Source organism: Prunus avium, chromosome 8 (genome assembly GCF_965620075.1).
Source record: "Prunus avium chromosome 8, drPruAviu1.hap1.1, whole genome shotgun sequence".
Lineage (NCBI taxonomy): Eukaryota > Viridiplantae > Streptophyta > Magnoliopsida > Rosales > Rosaceae > Prunus > Prunus avium.
Genome location: NC_142291.1, coordinates 10,526,856 through 10,548,553, shown reverse-complemented (window position 1 = coordinate 10,548,553; position 21,698 = coordinate 10,526,856). Strand labels below are relative to the sequence as shown.

General features: G+C 40.4%; 3 non-coding genes and 2 pseudogenes across 3 annotated transcripts; all 5 read left to right on the top strand.

The window, feature by feature from the left end:
• Window positions 1-6,803: 6,803 nt before the first annotated feature.
• Window positions 6,804-6,920, top strand: LOC148292008 (5S ribosomal RNA; annotated as a pseudogene).
• Window positions 6,921-7,676: 756 nt separating this feature from the next.
• On the top strand, window positions 7,677-7,795 carry LOC148292007 (5S ribosomal RNA). Its single transcript, XR_015826731.1, has one exon. It is a non-coding gene; the product is annotated as a 5S ribosomal RNA (ribosomal RNA).
• A 754-nt stretch (window positions 7,796-8,549) lies between these two features.
• LOC148292006 (5S ribosomal RNA) lies at window positions 8,550-8,668 on the top strand. Its single transcript, XR_015826730.1, has one exon. It is a non-coding gene; the product is annotated as a 5S ribosomal RNA (ribosomal RNA).
• A 737-nt stretch (window positions 8,669-9,405) lies between these two features.
• Window positions 9,406-9,526, top strand: LOC148292005 (5S ribosomal RNA; annotated as a pseudogene).
• Window positions 9,527-18,157: 8,631 nt separating this feature from the next.
• LOC148292004 (small nucleolar RNA R71) lies at window positions 18,158-18,264 on the top strand. Its single transcript, XR_015827192.1, has one exon. It is a non-coding gene; the product is annotated as a small nucleolar RNA R71 (small nucleolar RNA).
• Window positions 18,265-21,698: the final 3,434 nt, after the last annotated feature.

Here is a 21,698-nt window from a genome sequence, read left to right as displayed (position 1 = left end):
AAGGAATTAGTCCAAGCATGTGCATGCACCGGATTTTAATGGAAGAAGACAGCAAACCATCTCGTGATGCCCAAAGGAGGCTAAATCCCAACATGAAAGAGGTGGTTAGAGCTGAAGTTTTAAAGCTACTCGATGTAGGAATCATCTACCCAATTTCAGATTCTAAGTGGGTGAGCCCTGTGCAAGTTGTTCCAAAGAAGTCCGGAATCACCGTTGTGAAGAATGAGAAGAATGAGCTAGTTCCTACACGAACTGTCACTGGTTGGAGAGTTTGCATTGATTACAGGAAGTTGAACACATCCACTAGAAAAGATCATTTCCCCTTACCTTTTATTGATCAAATGCTTGAACGTTTATCTGGCCATGCTTACTATTGTTTTCTTGATGGTTTTTCAGGTTATAATCAAATTCCCATTGCTCCGGAAGACCAAGAGAAAACCACATTCACATGCCCATTTGGTACGTTTGCTTATAGAAGGATGCCATTCGGTTTATGCAATGCCCCAGCAACTTTCCAAAGATGCATGATGTCAATCTTTTCAGATATGGTGGAACGATTCATTGAGGTATTTATGGATGATTTTTCAGTTTTTGGTTCCTCTTTTGATAATTGTCTTCACCACTTGTCTCTAGTGCTTAAAAGATGCCAGGAAACAAATCTGATTTTGAATTGGGAGAAGTGTCACTTCATGGTGAGACAAGGCATTGTACTAGGCCATGTGATTTCAAGCAAGGGAATCGAAGTGGATAAAGCCAAGATCGACCTCATCTCAAATCTTCCACCCCCTACCTCTGTTAAAGGAATTAGAAGCTTTCTAGGTCATGCTGGATTCTATAGAAGGTTCATCAAAAATTTCTCAAGCATTACAAGGCCATTGTGTAATCTCCTTGCTAAGGATGCTGTTTTTGAGTTTAATGAAGCTTGCATGGAAGCTTTTTCTACCTTGAAGAGGGAGCTAACTTCAGCCCCTATTATCATAGCTCCGGATTGGTCTTTACCATTTGAAATAATGTGTGATGCCTCTGACTTTGCTATTGGTGCAGTTTTAGGTCAAAAGAAGAACAAGCTGCCCCATGTGATTCATTATGCTAGCCGGACCTTGAATGATGCTCAAATCAACTACTCCACAACAGAGAAGGAGTTGCTTGCTGTGGTTTTTGCTTTAGAAAAATTTCGTTCTTACCTTGTTGGTTCTAAAGTAATTGTTTATTCTGACCATGCAGCCCTTAGATACTTGCTCACTAAGAAGGATGCCAAACCACGCTTGATTAGATGGATTCTCTTGCTGCAAGAATTCGATTTGGAGATTCGAGATAAGAAGGGATGTGAGAATGTGGTAGCTGATCATTTGAGCAAAATTGTGGTTGAAGAAAAAGGAGGAGCTGTGCTACCCTTGAATGAGACTTTCCCTGATGAACAACTATATGCTGCCCAAGTCAAAGAGCCATGGTATGCTGATTTTGTTAATTATCTTGCTTGTGGTGTTCTTAGAAATGATCTAACTTCTCAGGATAAGAAGAAGTTCTTTTCCATGGTGAAACATTATGTATGGGATGAACCTTTCTTATTCAAGCATTGCCCGGATAAACTCATCAGAAGATGTGTTCCAGAAGAAGAGCAAGAAAGCATACTTAGGCATAGCCACGAATTGGCCTGTGGAGGTCACTTTGGAGCTAAGAAAACAGCACTTAAAATTCTGCAATCTGGTTTCTTTTGGCCCACTCTATTTAAAGATGCATTTAATTTTTGTGTTAAGTGTGATAGGTGCCAAAGGATGGGGAACATAAGTCGCAGGAATGAAATGCCATTGAATAACATACTTGTTGTGGAGCTCTTCGATGTGTGGGGTATTGATTTCATGGGACCATTCCCATCTTCCTTTGGTTATACTTACATACTTGTTGCTGTTGATTATGTGTCTAAATGGGTGGAAGCCATAGCCACCAAAACCAATGATTATAAGGTGGTGCTGAAGTTCTTGAAGGATAATATTTTCACAAGGTTTGGTACTCCAAGGGCTGTCATTAGTGATGGAGGCAGCCACTTCTGTAACAAGCCATTCGAAGCACTCATGAAGAAGTACAACATCACCCATCGAGTCTCTACACCATATCATCCGCAAACTTCTGGTCAAGTGGAAATAAGCAATAGAGAAATTAAGCACATCCTGGAGAAGGTGGTGAACAATACAAGGAAAGATTGGGCAGCCAAGCTCAATGATGCATTATGGGCTTATAGGACAGCATATAAGACTCCCATTGGAATGAGCCCTTATCGTCTTGTGTTTGGGAAAGCTTGTCACCTGCCAATGGAGCTTGAACACAATGCTTTTTGGGCCATCAAGAAGTTAAATTTTGATCTAGACAAGGCAGGCCATGCAAGAAAGTTTCAGCTGAATGAATTGGAAGAAATTAGACATGAGTCTTATGAGAATGCAAAGCTTTACAAAGAACGAACCAAGAGTTACCATGACAGAAACATTCAACGGAAAGAGTTCTCCAAAGGTATGTCAGTTCTTTTGTTTAACTCACGTTTGCGTCTCTTTCCAGGAAAATTGAAGTCTAGATGGCAAGGCCCATTCACCGTGGTCAATGTTTCTCCCTATGGAGCTGTGGAGATTCAAAACCCTAAAGATGGCTCGACTTTCAAAGTAAATGGACAACGTTTAAAGCCATTCTATGAGGGAGTTTCAGCTGGCATCCAAACTGGCCATGTGGTAGATCAACTTCCCTTCGTACCATCAACTTAGCTGATTGCACAATGTCTTGCCAAGACAGTAACTAAGGCGCTTCTTGGGAGGCAACCCATGTGTTCAAGAAGAAGGTGCTTGGTAGTAATCGACCTAATCGCATCAAGGGGGAGCATTTCAATCCTTTCTCTTTACTTGTTATTATTTTAAATTTCTGTTTTTTTTTTTTTATAAAAATTTAAAAAGATTTTTCATATGAGCTAACTTATGGTAACTCCAGTGAGCACTTCCGTCAATACAGTGTCTAGGAGTTCTTTAGGCGACACCTTCGGTGTCTAAGAAGTTTGGGTTTTAAGCGGGACCATTGTGACCCCTCCAACCTTCCCGGATCCCCTGGCTGTGTTTTCTGAGGCCCTTAACTGGTCATCCATGAGTTGCTTATATATTCATTTTTTTTATTTTTTATTTTTCCTAAACCTTCTTCTAAACTTTTCCCTTTATCATTTGTTTGTTCTCAATCATCTTTTGTATGCTTTCACATTGAGGACAATGTTCAATTCAGGTCTGGGGGGAAGGTTTTCAATTTCAATTTTCTTATCCATTTGTGTTTTCAATTTTCGTTCTCTTGTCACAATTTTTTTTTTATTTTTTTATTTTTTTTATTTTTATTTTTTTTATTTTTTTTATTATTTTTTTTTTTAAAAGAATGTCATACAATCAATGCTATGGAGCTGCTATTTGAGGTTTTCATATCAGAATTTTGCACTTCACAAAGCTTTTGCTCTTAGAATTCTGGTGGCTAAAGTACCACGCTCAAATTCTTGAAGGAAAATAGTGGAGACTACCCTAGTGAGCTATATCGAGCCTAATTGCTTTCTTGAGAGGGTTTAAAGTGTTCTATTTCTCATCCATACTTATTTTCTTCAATTCACTCTAATTGATCTCATTATTCCATTTTGATTGAATACTAAGGATGATTCGCTTTTGCAGATATCATGTGCTTGCTCTCATTCATGAATGAACTCATTGAAGTGATGCTAGGCTATGTGTGCATAACCATTCTATGTGCTTTCTTTTCACCCTACCTATATGTGTGTTGCATCAACCCTCTTGAAGCCAAACACTTAAAGCCTTTTCTTCTATCACCCTCATCATTTCCCTACCTTTGTATCTCAATCTGAGATACTTGACCTATTGTAGCCATACCCTATAGCTTAGAAATATACCAAGGTGTGCCAAGATAAAGTTTGAAGCAAGGAAGTTGCAGCCATGTACCTAAATAAAGATGATGTGAATCTGTGCAATGAAGTTAATGAAGATGCAGATCAAATCAACGAAGATGAAAGTGTTTCGATTTGATCTAAGTGTGAAAAATAAAGTCTATGCCAGGAGATACCATGAAGTTTGCTGCCATGCCAATCTAAATCAATGATGCCTTGCAGATTAATGAAGCATGCAACCTTGGTATGTTCTTAAGTTATTTGTTTTTCCTTCCAATTCTTCCATTTCCCCTAAACCTTAGCCTTTCATTACAACATTGTGAAAGACCTAGCTGATCTTTGAGGATGTATTCATGGGTGCTGGTAAGTATGTGTGTATCTCTATTCTTAGTATTTAATTCCTTTCATGAGATCTAACCAAATTTGTGCTTCTATTTCATACACTCACTTATGCTTTCTTGAGAGAATTAAAACATAGGTTCTGAGTGATTGAGTGTTATCTGTGAGAATTAGAGTCGAAGCATGTTCTCTATTCAAGGTTTGAGTGTGCTTGCTTTGAAACTGTGTGCCTTTGAGCTATAGCTTCCACTTGTACACACTGATTGATGACCTATCTTGGCAACTCTATGGTGTTGGAGGTATGACTAAAACTTTCTTTCATTTTCATTAGTTGATTTCAAAGTTGTTTTTCTAACCATTTTGTTTTGTAGAGTTAGAAAAACGTTTGTGGGTATCGTATCTGTTAAACCCTCAGGAGACACAACTCCTCCTACTAGGGATGCCTAGAGGTTTAAAGGCTTGTTGCATACGCTCAATGCAATCGAGTTACCTACGAAAGTGGTCTAGTTAACTTCTTGTTTTGTTTTTATCTTTGTTTCTCTTTTGTTTTGCTCGAGGACTAGCAAAATCTAAGTCTGGGGGTGTGTTAAGCTCATAATTTCATACATATACATGCCCAATTTACTTACTTCTTTTGCTTAGTTCCTATAATTCTAAGTTATTTCCCTCCCTTTGTGTGTTTTGTAGGCCAATAGAGCAAGAGAGCATAATTCATGCAATTCAAGCATGTTAAGGCCTAATTTGGATGAATGGAAGAAGAGCTTAAAAGACAAACTCATTTTGGCTACAGCCCCCTGCCAGTCCAGTTCCGTAGGTCATATTGCAAGCTTTGTTTCAGCAACCTACACAGCTCGGATGAGGCAGCATTCTTCATGAAAGTTGTTCCAATGGGTGTTTACTATAAGATATCCAAAATTCAGCCCCATTGGATAAATATGGAGTCTGTTACCTAGCAAACACAGAGCCATGCTCAGGATGGATTTTATCAGCGCGCAAAATGAGTTAGCAATTTGTTTTGGCCTTAACTTCCTCCTCCGACCTTGGATTGGCCCAAATGACATATGGCTGGAAAGAAGACATTCTGAACTTCAATTTCGAGTGCTTAAAGTCCTAATTTGATTAAGAGAAGCCCAAGTTGTAAGCCCTTGAAGTTGCTGGTTATGCTGACCTCAGCATGTGCTGGTTGGATGCTTGGTCATGGTGAGCTAGGTATGAGCTATCATTTCTGGTTGGAAGCTTGGTCATGGTGACATGAAGATGAGCTAGGGCTGCTGGTGGGATCTATTGGTGAAGTGCATCAACCAATTCAGATTTTATAATGCAAGTGTTGTATGCATTAGTGAAGTGCATCAACCAATTCATCTTTTATAATGCAAGTGTTGTATGCATTAGCCATATTGAATTCAGATTTGTCACTCCCCTCTCCCTATAAATACCACATCCATTCCACATTCAAGACACAACAAATCCTGAGATTCACAACCCCCACAATTCACTCCAACCATCCTCAAACACTCTCAAAATCCCAAACACTCCAACAATCACCAAAACAACTCCAGCAAACCTCTCTTCCATTTCCCTACGAATTTCATCTTCCTTAGCCATCACCACTCACTCAAACTCATCCCAAATCACCTCCATATCCTTCATACATCTTTCTAGAAGTGGGGAAGCTCTTGGAGAAGCATTAGAAGTGGAGAAGCACTTGGAGAAGCCTTGGACACCACAAGAACTTCAGAAAAAGGGTTTTTCTACTCTTATTGTATTCATTATGTTTTCTCATTTCTGTTCAAGTCTCTTTTCCATTATGAGTAGCTAAATCCATAACTAGGGCTTCGATGTAACCTAACATGAATATTCTGGGTTTATAAGTTTGGAGTTTCAAGTTTGATTCATGATTCATGTTCTTATTCATTATGCTTATAAGTTAACATGCTTGTTTGAATGATTGATCACCATTAGAACTTGTTTGTTAACTATCTTGGTTTGAATTAAGAGTATACACCATGCTTTAATTCGAATTGAACTATGAATAGGAAGAGTATGTATGGACATTCGACAACAGGGATTAGATACATACTTGGTTGTTTAAAATGTTCTTCTATGCTTAATGGGTTCCTAATGCTTAATTTTAGGTTAGACAACAAATGATCAAATTAGGGAATTAGGAACACAAGGTTAGGACCAAACACCATGGCCTAATCATACTTTAGCTAGAATCAATCTTTGAATCTGAATTAGACTTGTTACTTGAATCTTTATAACCCAGAATTGAATTGTTATGGTGATTCGAATGCCCTAGTCTCAAAATCTGTTTTCCAACTCTTAAAACCACTCTTTGTTACATTTGTTTACTTGTTTTTGTTTGCAATTTCATTTTGCTTCTTTTGTTCAACAATCACAACCACTCTTGTTTTAAATTCTGTTTTAGACATAACCTCCTACTTTCTTGAATTTGGTAATCTAAGTACATAACTAGTTTTAACTTCTCAGTCTTCGTGGGTACGACCTCGTACTTGTCTTGCTATACTACTAATTGCCCCGTACAATTGCGAGTTAACATAATACCAACTCACATGCACCGGATCCCATCAGAACTCCGAAGTTAAGCGAGTTTGGGCGAGAGTAGTACTAGGATGGGTGACCTCCTGGGAAGTCCTCGTGTTGCATCCCTTCTTTTTTTGCCTTGTTGACGTTTCAATTGTCGTGGGCGTTTGCTTTCCGTCATCTTATTCATCTGGATGTCTTTGTTTTATCACGACCCCGTGGCGCAGCGTGACAATCGGGGCACACTATGATTAAATAATCCTAGAAAGCCTAGGATTAACGAAGGAATTAAAATAGGAAAATAACACAGTTACCAAAAACTTCAAAAACTGGATTTCGGGCTAGTAAACGACGTCGGATGCCCGAAAAAGCCCACGACTCATGGCAACGCAATGAGTTTTACTCGCGACGCCGTTGCCTTCGAATCGACGGTTCGTGGGCCCAATTCTGAGGTCGGAGCCCAGATCAGCGGTTTGCCCGATTTGCCGTTGCACGCGCGTCGGTCCAGCTCCTCTCCAATAACTTACGCCATCTGTCCTACATCACCCCGTGGAGCTCGTCTCCAATTAACCGGGCACCGCAAACGAACGAAAGCGAAAAAACAACAGGACTCGACGCCCACTGCCGAAATTATTGGGGTTGTTCTTAACGTTGTCAGTTTTTTTGTTTTTTTTTGTTTTGGTTCAATTATCGTAAGGTAGGCCCCACAGCCGATCGGAACCGGCAGTTCGGCAGGCCTGCGCGCGACACATGGTAGGGGTGGCGACGACAAGGCCTGACAGGCCATGCCATTTCATGCGGGGGGCGTTGGATAGCCAACCCACGGTCATATGGAATGGCTCAAACGTGGCTTATATACTTTTAGGAGTTATAAGCTAACGGATGCGATCATACCAACTCACATGCACCGGATCCCATCAGAACTCCGAAGTTAAGCGAGTTTGGGCGAGAGTAGTACTAGTATGGGTGACCTCCTGGGAAGTCCTCGTGTTGCATCCCTTATTTTTTTGCCTTGTTGACGTTTCAATTGTCGTGGGCGTTTGCTTTCCGTCATCTTATTCATCTGGATGTCTTTGTTTTATCACGACCCCGTGGCGCAGCGTGACAATCGGGGCACACTATGATTAAATACTCCTAGAAAGCCTAGGATTAACGAAGGAATTAAAATAGGAAAATAACACAGTTACCAAAAACTTCAAAAACTGGATTTCGGGCTAGTAAACGACGTCGGATGCCCGAAAAAGCCCACGACTCATGGCAACGCAATGAGTTTTACTCGCGACGCCGTTGCCTTCGAATCGACGGTTCGTGGGCCCAATTCTGAGGTCGGAGCCCAGATCAGCGGTTTGCCCGATTTGCCGTTGCACGCGCGTCGGTCCAGCTCCTCTCCAATAACTTACGCCATCTGTCCTACATCACCCCGTGGAGCTCGTCTCCAATTAACCGGGCACCGCAAACGAACGAAAGCGAAAAAACAACAGGACTCGACGCCCACTGCCGAAATTATTGGGGTTGTTCTTAACGTTGTCAGTTTTTTTGTTTTTTTTTGTTTTGGTTCAATTATCGTAAGGTAGGCCCCACAGCCGATCGGAACCGGCAGTTCGGCAGGCCTGCGCGCGACACATGGTAGGGGTGGCGACGACAAGGCCTGACAGGCCATGCCATTTCATGCGGGGGGCGTTGGATAGCCAACCCATGGTCATATGGCATGGCTCAAACGTGGCTTATATACTTTTAGGAGTTATAAGCTAACGGATGCGATCATACCAACTCACATGCACCGGATCCCATCAGAACTCCGAAGTTAAGCGAGTTTGGGCGAGAGTAGTACTAGTATGGGTGACCTCCTGGGAAGTCCTCGTGTTGCATCCCTTATTTTTTTGCCTTGTTGACGTTTCAATTGTCGTGGGCGTTTGCTTTCCGTCATCTTATTCATCTGGATGTCTTTGTTTTATCACGACCCCGTGGCGCAGCGTGACAATCGGGGCACACTATGATTAAATACTCCTAGAAAGCCTAGGATTAACGAAGGAATTAAAATAGGAAAATAACACAGTTACCAAAAACTTCAAAAACTGGATTTCGGGCTAGTAAACGACGTCGGATGCCCGAAAAAGCCCACGACTCATGGCAACGCAATGAGTTTTACTCGCGACGCCGTTGCCTTCGAATCGACGGTTCGTGGGCCCAATTCTGAGGTCGGAGCCCAGATCAGCGGTTTGCCCGATTTGCCGTTGCACGCGCGTCGGTCCAGCTCCTCTCCAATAACTTACGCCATCTGTCCTACATCACCCCGTGGAGCTCGTCTCCAATTAACCGGGCACCGCAAATGAACGAAAGCGAAAAAACAACAGGACTCGACGCCCACTGCCGAAATTATTGGGGTTGTTCTTAACGTTGTCAGTTTTTTTGTTTTTTTTTGTTTTGGTTCAATTATCGTAAGGTAGGCCCCACAGCCGATCGGAACCGGCAGTTCGGCAGGCCTGCGCGCGACACATGGTAGGGGTGGCGACGATGCCATTTCATGCGGGGGGCGTTGGATAGCCAACCCATGGTCATATGGCATGGCTCAAACGTGGCTTATATACTTTTAGGCGTTATAAGCAAACGGATGCGATCATACCAACTCACATGCACCGGATCCCATCAGAACTCCGAAGTTAAGCGAGTTTGGGCGAGAGTAGTACTAGGATGGGTGACTGTTGTTAATATTATGTTAACTCGCAATTGTACGGGGCAATTAGTAGTATAGCAAGACAAGTACGAGGTCGTACCCACGAAGACTGAGAAGTTAAAACTAGTTATGTACTTAGATTACCAAATTCAAGAAAGTAGGAGGTTATGTCTAAAACAGAATTTAAAACAAGAGTGGTTGTGATTGTTGAACAAAAGAAGCAAAATGAAATTGCAAACAAAAACAAGTAAACAAATGTAACAAAGAGTGGTTTTAAGAGTTGGAAAACAGATTTTGAGACTAGGGCATTCGAATCACCATAACAATTCAATTCTGGGTTATAAAGATTCAAGTAACAAGTCTAATTCAGATTCAAAGATTGATTCTAGCTAAAGTATGATTAGGCCATGGTGTTTGGTCCTAACCTTGTGTTCCTAATTCCCTAATTTGATCATTTGTTGTCTAACCTAAAATTAAGCATTAGGAACCCATTAAGCATAGAAGAACATTTTAAACAACCAAGTATGTATCTAATCCCTGTTGTCGAATGTCCATACATACTCTTCCTATTCATAGTTCAATTCGAATTAAAGCATGGTGTATACTCTTAATTCAAACCAAGATAGTTAACAAACAAGTTCTAATGGTGATCAATCATTCAAACAAGCATGTTAACTTATAAGCATAATGAATAAGAACATGAATCATGAATCAAACTTGAAACTCCAAACTTATAAACCCAGAATATTCATGTTAGGTTACATCGAAGCCCTAGTTATGGATTTAGCTACTCATAATGGAAAAGAGACTTGAACAGAAATGAGAAAACATAATGAATACAATAAGAGTAGAAAAACCCTTTTTCTGAAGTTCTTGTGGTGTCCAAGGCTTCTCCAAGTGCTTCTCCACTTCTAATGCTTCTCCAAGAGCTTCCCCACTTCTAGAAAGATGTATGAAGGATATGGAGGTGATTTGGGATGAGTTTGAGTGAGTGGTGATGGCTAAGGAAGATGAAATTCGTAGGGAAATGGAAGAGAGGTTTGCTGGAGTTGTTTTGGTGATTGTTGGAGTGTTTGGGATTTTGAGAGTGTTTGAGGATGGTTGGAGTGAATTGTGGGGGTTGTGAATCTCAGGATTTGTTGTGTCTTGAATGTGGAATGGATGTGGTATTTATAGGGAGAGGGGAGTGACAAATCTGAATTCAATATGGCTAATGCATACAACACTTGCATTATAAAAGATGAATTGGTTGATGCACTTCACTAATGCATACAACACTTGCATTATAAAATCTGAATTGGTTGATGCACTTCACCAATAGATCCCACCAGCAGCCCTAGCTCATCTTCATGTCACCATGACCAAGCTTCCAACCAGAAATGATAGCTCATACCTAGCTCACCATGACCAAGCATCCAACCAGCACATGCTGAGGTCAGCATAACCAGCAACTTCAAGGGCTTACAACTTGGGCTTCTCTTAATCAAATTAGGACTTTAAGCACTCGAAATTGAAGTTCAGAATGTCTTCTTTCCAGCCATATGTCATTTGGGCCAATCCAAGGTCGGAGGAGGAAGTTAAGGCCAAAACAAATTGCTAACTCATTTTGCGCGCTGATAAAATCCATCCTGAGCATGGCTCTGTGTTTGCTAGGTAACAGACTCCATATTTATCCAATGGGGCTGAATTTTGGATATCTTATAGTAAACACCCATTGGAACAACTTTCATGAAGAATGCTGCCTCATCCGAGCTGTGTAGGTTGCTGAAACAAAGCTTGCAATATGACCTACGGAACTGGACTGGCAGGGGGCTGTAGCCAAAATGAGTTTGTCTTTTAAGCTCTTCTTCCATTCATCCAAATTAGGCCTTAACATGCTTGAATTGCATGAATTATGCTCTCTTGCTCTATTGGCCTACAAAACACACAAAGGGAGGGAAATAACTTAGAATTATAGGAACTAAGCAAAAGAAGTAAGTAAATTGGGCATGTATATGTATGAAATTATGAGCTTAACACACCCCCAGACTTAGATTTTGCTAGTCCTCGAGCAAAACAAAAGAGAAACAAAGATAAAAACAAAACAAGAAGTTAACTAGACCACTTTCGTAGGTAACTCGATTGCATTGAGCGTATGCAACAAGCCTTTAAACCTCTAGGCATCCCTAGTAGGAGGAGTTGTGTCTCCTGAGGGTTTAACAGATACGATACCCACAAACGTTTTTCTAACTCTACAAAACAAAATGGTTAGAAAAACAACTTTGAAATCAACTAATGAAAATGAAAGAAAGTTTTAGTCATACCTCCAACACCATAGAGTTGCCAAGATAGGTCATCAATCAGTGTGTACAAGTGGAAGCTATAGCTCAAAGGCACACAGTTTCAAAGCAAGCACACTCAAACCTTGAATAGAGAACATGCTTCGACTCTAATTCTCACAGATAACACTCAATCACTCAGAACCTATGTTTTAATTCTCTCAAGAAAGCATAAGTGAGTGTATGAAATAGAAGCACAAATTTGGTTAGATCTCATGAAAGGAATTAAATACTAAGAATAGAGATACACACATACTTACCAGCACCCATGAATACATCCTCAAAGATCAGCTAGGTCTTTCACAATGTTGTAATGAAAGGCTAAGGTTTAGGGGAAATGGAAGAATTGGAAGGAAAAACAAATAACTTAAGAACATACCAAGGTTGCATGCTTCATTAATCTGCAAGGCATCATTGATTTAGATTGGCATGGCAGCAAACTTCATGGTATCTCCTGGCATAGACTTTATTTTTCACACTTAGATCAAATCGAAACACTTTCATCTTCGTTGATTTGATCTGCATCTTCATTAACTTCATTGCACAGATTCACATCATCTTTATTTAGGTACATGGCTGCAACTTCCTTGCTTCAAACTTTATCTTGGCACACCTTGGTATATTTCTAAGCTATAGGGTATGGCTACAATAGGTCAAGTATCTCAGATTGAGATACAAAGGTAGGGAAATGATGAGGGTGATAGAAGAAAAGGCTTTAAGTGTTTGGCTTCAAGAGGGTTGATGCAACACACATATAGGTAGGGTGAAAAGAAAGCACATAGAATGGTTATGCACACATAGCCTAGCATCACTTCAATGAGTTCATTCATGAATGAGAGCAAGCACATGATATCTGCAAAAGCGAATCATCCTTAGTATTCAATCAAAATGGAATAATGAGATCAATTAGAGTGAATTGAAGAAAATAAGTATGGATGAGAAATAGAACACTTTAAACCCTCTCAAGAAAGCAATTAGGCTCGATATAGCTCACTAGGGTAGTCTCCACTATTTTCCTTCAAGAATTTGAGCGTGGTACTTTAGCCACCAGAATTCTAAGAGCAAAAGCTTTGTGAAGTGCAAAATTCTGATATGAAAACCTCAAATAGCAGCTCCATAGCATTGATTGTATGACATTCTTTTAAAAAAAAAAATAATAAAAAAAATAAAAAAAATAAAAATAAAAAAAATAAAAAAATAAAAAAAAAATTGTGACAAGAGAACGAAAATTGAAAACACAAATGGATAAGAAAATTGAAATTGAAAACCTTCCCCCCAGACCTGAATTGAACATTGTCCTCAATGTGAAAGCATACAAAAGATGATTGAGAACAAACAAATGATAAAGGGAAAAGTTTAGAAGAAGGTTTAGGAAAAATAAAAAATAAAAAAAATGAATATATAAGCAACTCATGGATGACCAGCTAAGGGCCTCAGAAAACACAGCCAGGGGATCCGGGAAGGTTGGAGGGGTCACAATGGTCCCGCTTAAAACCCAAACTTCTTAGACACCTTGAACACATGGGTTGCCTCCCAAGAAGCGCCTTAGTTACTGTCTTGGCAAGACATTGTGCAATCAGCTAAGTTGATGGTACGAAGGGAAGTTGATCTACCACATGGCCAGTTTGGATGCCAGCTGAAACTCCCTCATAGAATGGCTTTAAACGTTGTCCATTTACTTTGAAAGTCGAGCCATCTTTAGGATTTTGAATCTCCACAGCTCCATAGGGAGAAACATTGACCACGGTGAATGGGCCTTGCCATCTAGACTTCAATTTTCCTGGAAAGAGACGCAAACGTGAGTTAAACAAAAGAACTGACATACCTTTGGAGAACTCTTTCCGTTGAATGTTTCTGTCATGGTAACTCTTGGTTCGTTCTTTGTAAAGCTTTGCATTCTCATAAGACTCATGTCTAATTTCTTCCAATTCATTCAGCTGAAACTTTCTTGCATGGCCTGCCTTGTCTAGATCAAAATTTAACTTCTTGATGGCCCAAAAAGCATTGTGTTCAAGCTCCATTGGCAGGTGACAAGCTTTCCCAAACACAAGACGATAAGGGCTCATTCCAATAGGAGTCTTATATGCTGTCCTATAAGCCCATAATGCATCATTGAGCTTGGCTGCCCAATCTTTCCTTGTATTGTTCACCACCTTCTCCAGGATGTGCTTAATTTCTCTATTGCTTATTTCCACTTGACCAGAAGTTTGCGGATGATATGGTGTAGAGACTCGATGGGTGATGTTGTACTTCTTCATGAGTGCTTCGAATGGCTTGTTACAGAAGTGGCTGCCTCCATCACTAATGACAGCCCTTGGAGTACCAAACCTTGTGAAAATATTATCCTTCAAGAACTTCAGCACCACCTTATAATCATTGGTTTTGGTGGCTATGGCTTCCACCCATTTAGACACATAATCAACAGCAACAAGTATGTAAGTATAACCAAAGGAAGATGGGAATGGTCCCATGAAATCAATACCCCACACATCGAAGAGCTCCACAACAAGTATGTTATTCAATGGCATTTCATTCCTGCGACTTATGTTCCCCATCCTTTGGCACCTATCACACTTAACACAAAAATTAAATGCATCTTTAAATAGAGTGGGCCAAAAGAAACCAGATTGTAGAATTTTAAGTGCTGTTTTCTTAGCTCCAAAGTGACCTCCACAGGCCAATTCGTGGCTATGCCTAAGTATGCTTTCTTGCTCTTCTTCTGGAACACATCTTCTGATGAGTTGATCCGGGCAATGCTTGAATAAGAAAGGTTCATCCCATACATAATGTTTCACCATGGAAAAGAACTTCTTCTTATCCTGAGAAGTTAGATCATTTCTAAGAACACCACAAGCAAGATAATTAACAAAATCAGCATACCATGGCTCTTTGACTTGGGCAGCATATAGTTGTTCATCAGGGAAAGTCTCATTCAAGGGTAGCACAGCTCCTCCTTTTTCTTCAACCACAATTCTGCTCAAATGATCAGCTACCACATTCTCACATCCCTTCTTATCTCGAATCTCCAAATCGAATTCTTGCAGCAAGAGAATCCATCTAATCAAGCGTGGTTTGGCATCCTTCTTAGTGAGCAAGTATCTAAGGGCTGCATGGTCAGAATAAACAATTACTTTAGAACCAACAAGGTAAGAACGAAATTTTTCTAAAGCAAAAACTACAGCAAGCAACTCCTTCTCTGTTGTGGAGTAGTTGATTTGAGCATCATTCAAGGTCCGGCTAGCATAATGAATCACATGGGGCAGCTTGTTCTTCTTTTGACCTAAAACTGCACCAATAGCAAAGTCAGAGGCATCACACATTATTTCAAATGGTAAAGACCAATCCGGAGCTATGATAATAGGGGCTGAAGTTAGCTCCCTCTTCAAGGTAGAAAAAGCTTCCATGCAAGCTTCATTAAACTCAAAAACAGCATCCTTAGCAAGGAGATTACACAATGGCCTTGTAATGCTTGAGAAATTTTTGATGAACCTTCTATAGAATCCAGCATGACCTAGAAAGCTTCTAATTCCTTTAACAGAGGTAGGGGGTGGAAGATTTGAGATGAGGTCGATCTTGGCTTTATCCACTTCGATTCCCTTGCTTGAAATCACATGGCCTAGTACAATGCCTTGTCTCACCATGAAGTGACACTTCTCCCAATTCAAAATCAGATTTGTTTCCTGGCATCTTTTAAGCACTAGAGACAAGTGGTGAAGACAATTATCAAAAGAGGAACCAAAAACTGAAAAATCATCCATAAATACCTCAATGAATCGTTCCACCATATCTGAAAAGATTGACATCATGCATCTTTGGAAAGTTGCTGGGGCATTGCATAAACCGAATGGCATCCTTCTATAAGCAAACGTACCAAATGGGCATGTGAATGTGGTTTTCTCTTGGTCTTCCGGAGCAATGGGAATTTGATTATAACCTGAAAAACCATCAAGAAAACAATAGTAAGCATGGCCAGATAAACGTTCAAGCATTTGATCAATAAAAGGTAAGGGGAAATGATCTTTTCTAGTGGATGTGTTCAACTTCCTGTAATCAATGCAAACTCTCCAACCAGTGACAGTTCGTGTAGGAACTAGCTCATTCTTCTCATTCTTCACAACGGTGATTCCGGACTTCTTTGGAACAACTTGCACAGGGCTTACCCACTTAGAATCTGAAATTGGGTAGATGATTCCTACATCGAGTAGCTTTAAAACTTCAGCTCTAACCACCTCTTTCATGTTGGGATTTAGCCTCCTTTGGGCATCACGAGATGGTTTGCTGTCTTCTTCCATTAAAATCCGGTGCATGCACATGCTTGGACTAATTCCTTTGATGTCTGCTATGGTCCACCCAATGGCTGTTTTATGCTCTTTTAGAACTTTAATTAAGCTCTCTTCTTCATGTGAGGAGAGACCTGCAGCAATTATAACAGGGAGAGTTTCGTTAGCACCCAAATATGTATATTTAAGATTATTGGGAAGAGGTTTAAGTTCTAGCTTTGGTGGGATGACAATGGATGGCTCCAATTTCGTGGATGATGGTCCAAGAGGCTCGATTGGTGGCCTAAAGGATGGTGGGTATGGCGGAAACACTTCTAAGGCAGCCACCACTTCTTGGAACTCCGGTTCACAAAGATCTTCCTCTTCTTGTGTTAAGACAGCTTCTAGAGCATCATTAGACTTTCTCTGCAAAATTTTGGAAGAAACCTCATGATCCACAACATCAATTGAAAAGCAAGAATCAAGAGAGATAGAAGGTTGAGATAGAGCATTAAGCATTTTAAATTCAACAGTTTCACCCAAAACAGTCATGGAGAGAGTGCTATCTTTCACTTTGATGATTGTGTCTGCAGTGGCCATGAATGGCCTGCCTAGGAGAATGGGATCAACACGATCTCCATTTGGATTGTCTTCCATGTCCATCACTACAAAATCAGCAGGGAGAATTAGTGTATTAACTTGAACTAGAATATCTTCTACAATACCTTTTGGATATTTTATAGAATGATCAGCTAGTTCAAGTCGCATTGAAGTCTTCTTCATCCCTTCTAAGCCAAGCTCTTGATAAACTGAATATGGCAAAACATTGATGCTTGCTCCCAAGTCCAACATGGCTCTTCCAACCTTCTTGCCTCCAATGTTAATGGGAATGTCAAAGCTGCCAGGATCATCTAGTTTTGGTGGAAGCTTCCTTTGCAATACAGCACTTACATTCTGGTCGAGCTTTACTCCTTCATTTGGAGCGAAATTGAGCTTGTGAGTTTTCAAGTCCTTGATGAATTTTCCATATGCAGGAATCTGTTCAATAAGATCAAGCAAAGGCAAATTGATATTAACTTTACTCAAAATATCATAAATCTCTTTAAAAGCCTTATCTTGCTTTGCTTTCTTAAGACGGCCTGGAAATGGAATCTGTGGAACATATGGAGCGGGTGGCACGTATCTATCTTCTTGAAGATGTGGTGGCACAAATTTGTCATCCCTTTTATGCAATTGGAATTGATCGGATTTCTGAGAATCTGATTTGGCCTTAGGAGCAGATTGAGAAGTTTTGAGTTGTTCTCCTTCCGTGGCCATGGTCTCCTCCTCTTCATTTTCTACAATCACAACATCATTTGAAAGATTAGAATCATCTTTATTATCAATGATCTTACCTGATCTGAGCACATGAATGGCCTTGGCTTCTGGGTTCTTTGGATTGATCTCAGTTTGGCTTGGCCATTTCCCAGGCACTCTTTGAGTTATTTCAGCAGCTATTTGGCCTAATTGGACTTCCAATTTGGAGATGGCAGCTTGTGTAGTTTGCTGAAAATTGGATTGGTTGATTGCCATCTGCTTCACTATATCTTCCAATGATGATGATGATTGTTGTGGCCTTTGGAATGAAGGGGGATTTGCTTGATTCTGGGTATTTCTCCATGAAAAGTTTGGATGATTCCTCCAACCTGGATTATAACTTTGAGAGTATGGATCATTTCTTGGACCTTGGTTGTAGGAATTTACCAACTTAGCTTGCTCTTGCACAAATTCTGGATATCCAGCCCCAAGTGGACAAGCTGTGGTAGCATGGTCATGAGATTCACAAATGCTACACACTTCCTTCGGAGGGCTTCTTGAGTTTAATGCAAGAAGAGCATCTAGCTTTTGTTCCAGTTTTGAAATCTGCACACTAGAAGCATCATTAGAACCACTAATAACACGTTTACCTCTTGTATCCGTATGTTGGGTCTCCATTGCTATCTCCTCAAAGAGTTCGTACGTTTCTTCTGGAGTTTTGGTTTTAAAAGAACCACCTGCAAAATTGGTGACTATATTATGACTAGAAGGGGTTAGTCCTTTATAAAACATACGCATTTGAAGCTTCAATGGAATCCCATGATGAGGACATTGGTTGAGCAACCCATTGAATTTCTCCCATGCTTCACAAAACGATTCATCATCTTGCTGTGCAAATAACAAGATCTTGTCCCTAAGCATGTCGGTCTTTTGCGTGGAGAAGTATTTTTCCAGGAACTTCTTTTGAATGGCAGACCATGTAGTGAGTGAACCAGGCTTCAAAGAATTCAACCAATACTTCGCCTTATCCTTTAAAGTGTATGGAAACACTCTCATTCGAAGTTGATCTTCTGTCACACCTGTCAAGGGAAAAGAACTCACAACATTAAAAATATCCTTTATATGAGTCAATGGATCTTCATTAGGTAAACCATAAAAGGAAGGCAGCATATTAAGATGAGAAGATTTAAGCTCATAATTTCGAGCTACAGTGGGCAGCAAAATGCTTGAAGGAGATGCTGGAATTGTTGGGATATCAAGTTCTCCCATGAACTCAATGGCAGCCATCATTTCTTCTTCTTCTTGGTCTGAACTTGCTTCCGAATTTGAAAGTGAAGAACCGGGAAGTTCAGTGTGGAGAGCAAGACTTGTAAATGTAGCAAGAGCTTGCTCTTTTGCAGTTGACAACTCCCTTTCTAGACGATTCTGAATTTCAGAGGTCACTCGTCTGGGTTGCAATGATGGTCCTGCGTTCAAAGATCTAGAACGTTGGAACGAAGACCTCACTTGTTCAAGTAATGGATTTTTAGACATAAACTACCTGAAACAGAAAATTAGATTAATTAGAAACACTAAAAAGAATAGGGTAACCTTGGGCACATAACCAGGGAAGAACTTTCGTTCAGTCCCCGGCAACGGCGCCAAAATTTGTTGTTAATATTATGTTAACTCGCAATTGTACGGGGCAATTAGTAGTATAGCAAGACAAGTACGAGGTCGTACCCACGAAGACTGAGAAGTTAAAACTAGTTATGTACTTAGATTACCAAATTCAAGAAAGTAGGAGGTTATGTCTAAAACAGAATTTAAAACAAGAGTGGTTGTGATTGTTGAACAAAAGAAGCAAAATGAAATTGCAAACAAAAACAAGTAAACAAATGTAACAAAGAGTGGTTTTAAGAGTTGGAAAACAGATTTTGAGACTAGGGCATTCGAATCACCATAACAATTCAATTCTGGGTTATAAAGATTCAAGTAACAAGTCTAATTCAGATTCAAAGATTGATTCTAGCTAAAGTATGATTAGGCCATGGTGTTTGGTCCTAACCTTGTGTTCCTAATTCCCTAATTTGATCATTTGTTGTCTAACCTAAAATTAAGCATTAGGAACCCATTAAGCATAGAAGAACATTTTAAACAACCAAGTATGTATCTAATCCCTGTTGTCGAATGTCCATACATACTCTTCCTATTCATAGTTCAATTCGAATTAAAGCATGGTGTATACTCTTAATTCAAACCAAGATAGTTAACAAACAAGTTCTAATGGTGATCAATCATTCAAACAAGCATGTTAACTTATAAGCATAATGAATAAGAACATGAATCATGAATCAAACTTGAAACTCCAAACTTATAAACCCAGAATATTCATGTTAGGTTACATCGAAGCCCTAGTTATGGATTTAGCTACTCATAATGGAAAAGAGACTTGAACAGAAATGAGAAAACATAATGAATACAATAAGAGTAGAAAAACCCTTTTTCTGAAGTTCTTGTGGTGTCCAAGGCTTCTCCAAGTGCTTCTCCACTTCTAATGCTTCTCCAAGAGCTTCCCCACTTCTAGAAAGATGTATGAAGGATATGGAGGTGATTTGGGATGAGTTTGAGTGAGTGGTGATGGCTAAGGAAGATGAAATTCGTAGGGAAATGGAAGAGAGGTTTGCTGGAGTTGTTTTGGTGATTGTTGGAGTGTTTGGGATTTTGAGAGTGTTTGAGGATGGTTGGAGTGAATTGTGGGGGTTGTGAATCTCAGGATTTGTTGTGTCTTGAATGTGGAATGGATGTGGTATTTATAGGGAGAGGGGAGTGACAAATCTGAATTCAATATGGCTAATGCATACAACACTTGCATTATAAAAGATGAATTGGTTGATGCACTTCACTAATGCATACAACACTTGCATTATAAAATCTGAATTGGTTGATGCACTTCACCAATAGATCCCACCAGCAGCCCTAGCTCATCTTCATGTCACCATGACCAAGCTTCCAACCAGAAATGATAGCTCATACCTAGCTCACCATGACCAAGCATCCAACCAGCACATGCTGAGGTCAGCATAACCAGCAACTTCAAGGGCTTACAACTTGGGCTTCTCTTAATCAAATTAGGACTTTAAGCACTCGAAATTGAAGTTCAGAATGTCTTCTTTCCAGCCATATGTCATTTGGGCCAATCCAAGGTCGGAGGAGGAAGTTAAGGCCAAAACAAATTGCTAACTCATTTTGCGCGCTGATAAAATCCATCCTGAGCATGGCTCTGTGTTTGCTAGGTAACAGACTCCATATTTATCCAATGGGGCTGAATTTTGGATATCTTATAGTAAACACCCATTGGAACAACTTTCATGAAGAATGCTGCCTCATCCGAGCTGTGTAGGTTGCTGAAACAAAGCTTGCAATATGACCTACGGAACTGGACTGGCAGGGGGCTGTAGCCAAAATGAGTTTGTCTTTTAAGCTCTTCTTCCATTCATCCAAATTAGGCCTTAACATGCTTGAATTGCATGAATTATGCTCTCTTGCTCTATTGGCCTACAAAACACACAAAGGGAGGGAAATAACTTAGAATTATAGGAACTAAGCAAAAGAAGTAAGTAAATTGGGCATGTATATGTATGAAATTATGAGCTTAACAGTGACCTCCTGGGAAGTCCTCGTGTTGCATCCCTTCTTTTTTTGCCTTGTTGACGTTTCAATTGTCGTGGGCGTTTGCTTTCCGTCATCTTATTCGTCTGGATGTCTTTGTTTTATCACGACCCCGTGGCGCAGCGTGACAATCGGGGCACACTATGATTAAATACTCCTAGAAAGCCTAGGATTAACGAAGGAATTAAAATAGGAAAATAACACAGTTACCAAAAACTTCAAAAACTGGATTTCGGGCTAGTAAACGACGTCGGATGCCCGAAAAAGCCCACGACTCATGGCAACGCAATGAGTTTTACTCGCGACGCCGTTGCCTTCGAATCGACGGTTCGTGGGCCCAATTCTGAGGTCGGAGCCCAGATCAGCGGTTTGCCCGATTTGCCGTTGCACGCGCGTCGGTCCAGCTCCTCTCCAATAACTTACGCCATCTGTCCTACATCACCCCGTGGAGCTCGTCTCCAATTAACCGGGCACCGCAAATGAACGAAAGCGAAAAAACAACAGGACTCGACGCCCACTGCCGAAATTATTGGGGTTGTTCTTAACGTTGTCAGTTTTTTTGTTTTTTTTTGTTTTGGTTCAATTATCGTAAGGTAGGCCCCACAGCCGATCGGAACCGGCAGTTCGGCAGGCCTGCGCGCGACACATGGTAGGGGTGGCGACGATGCCATTTCATGCGGGGGGCGTTGGATAGCCAACCCATG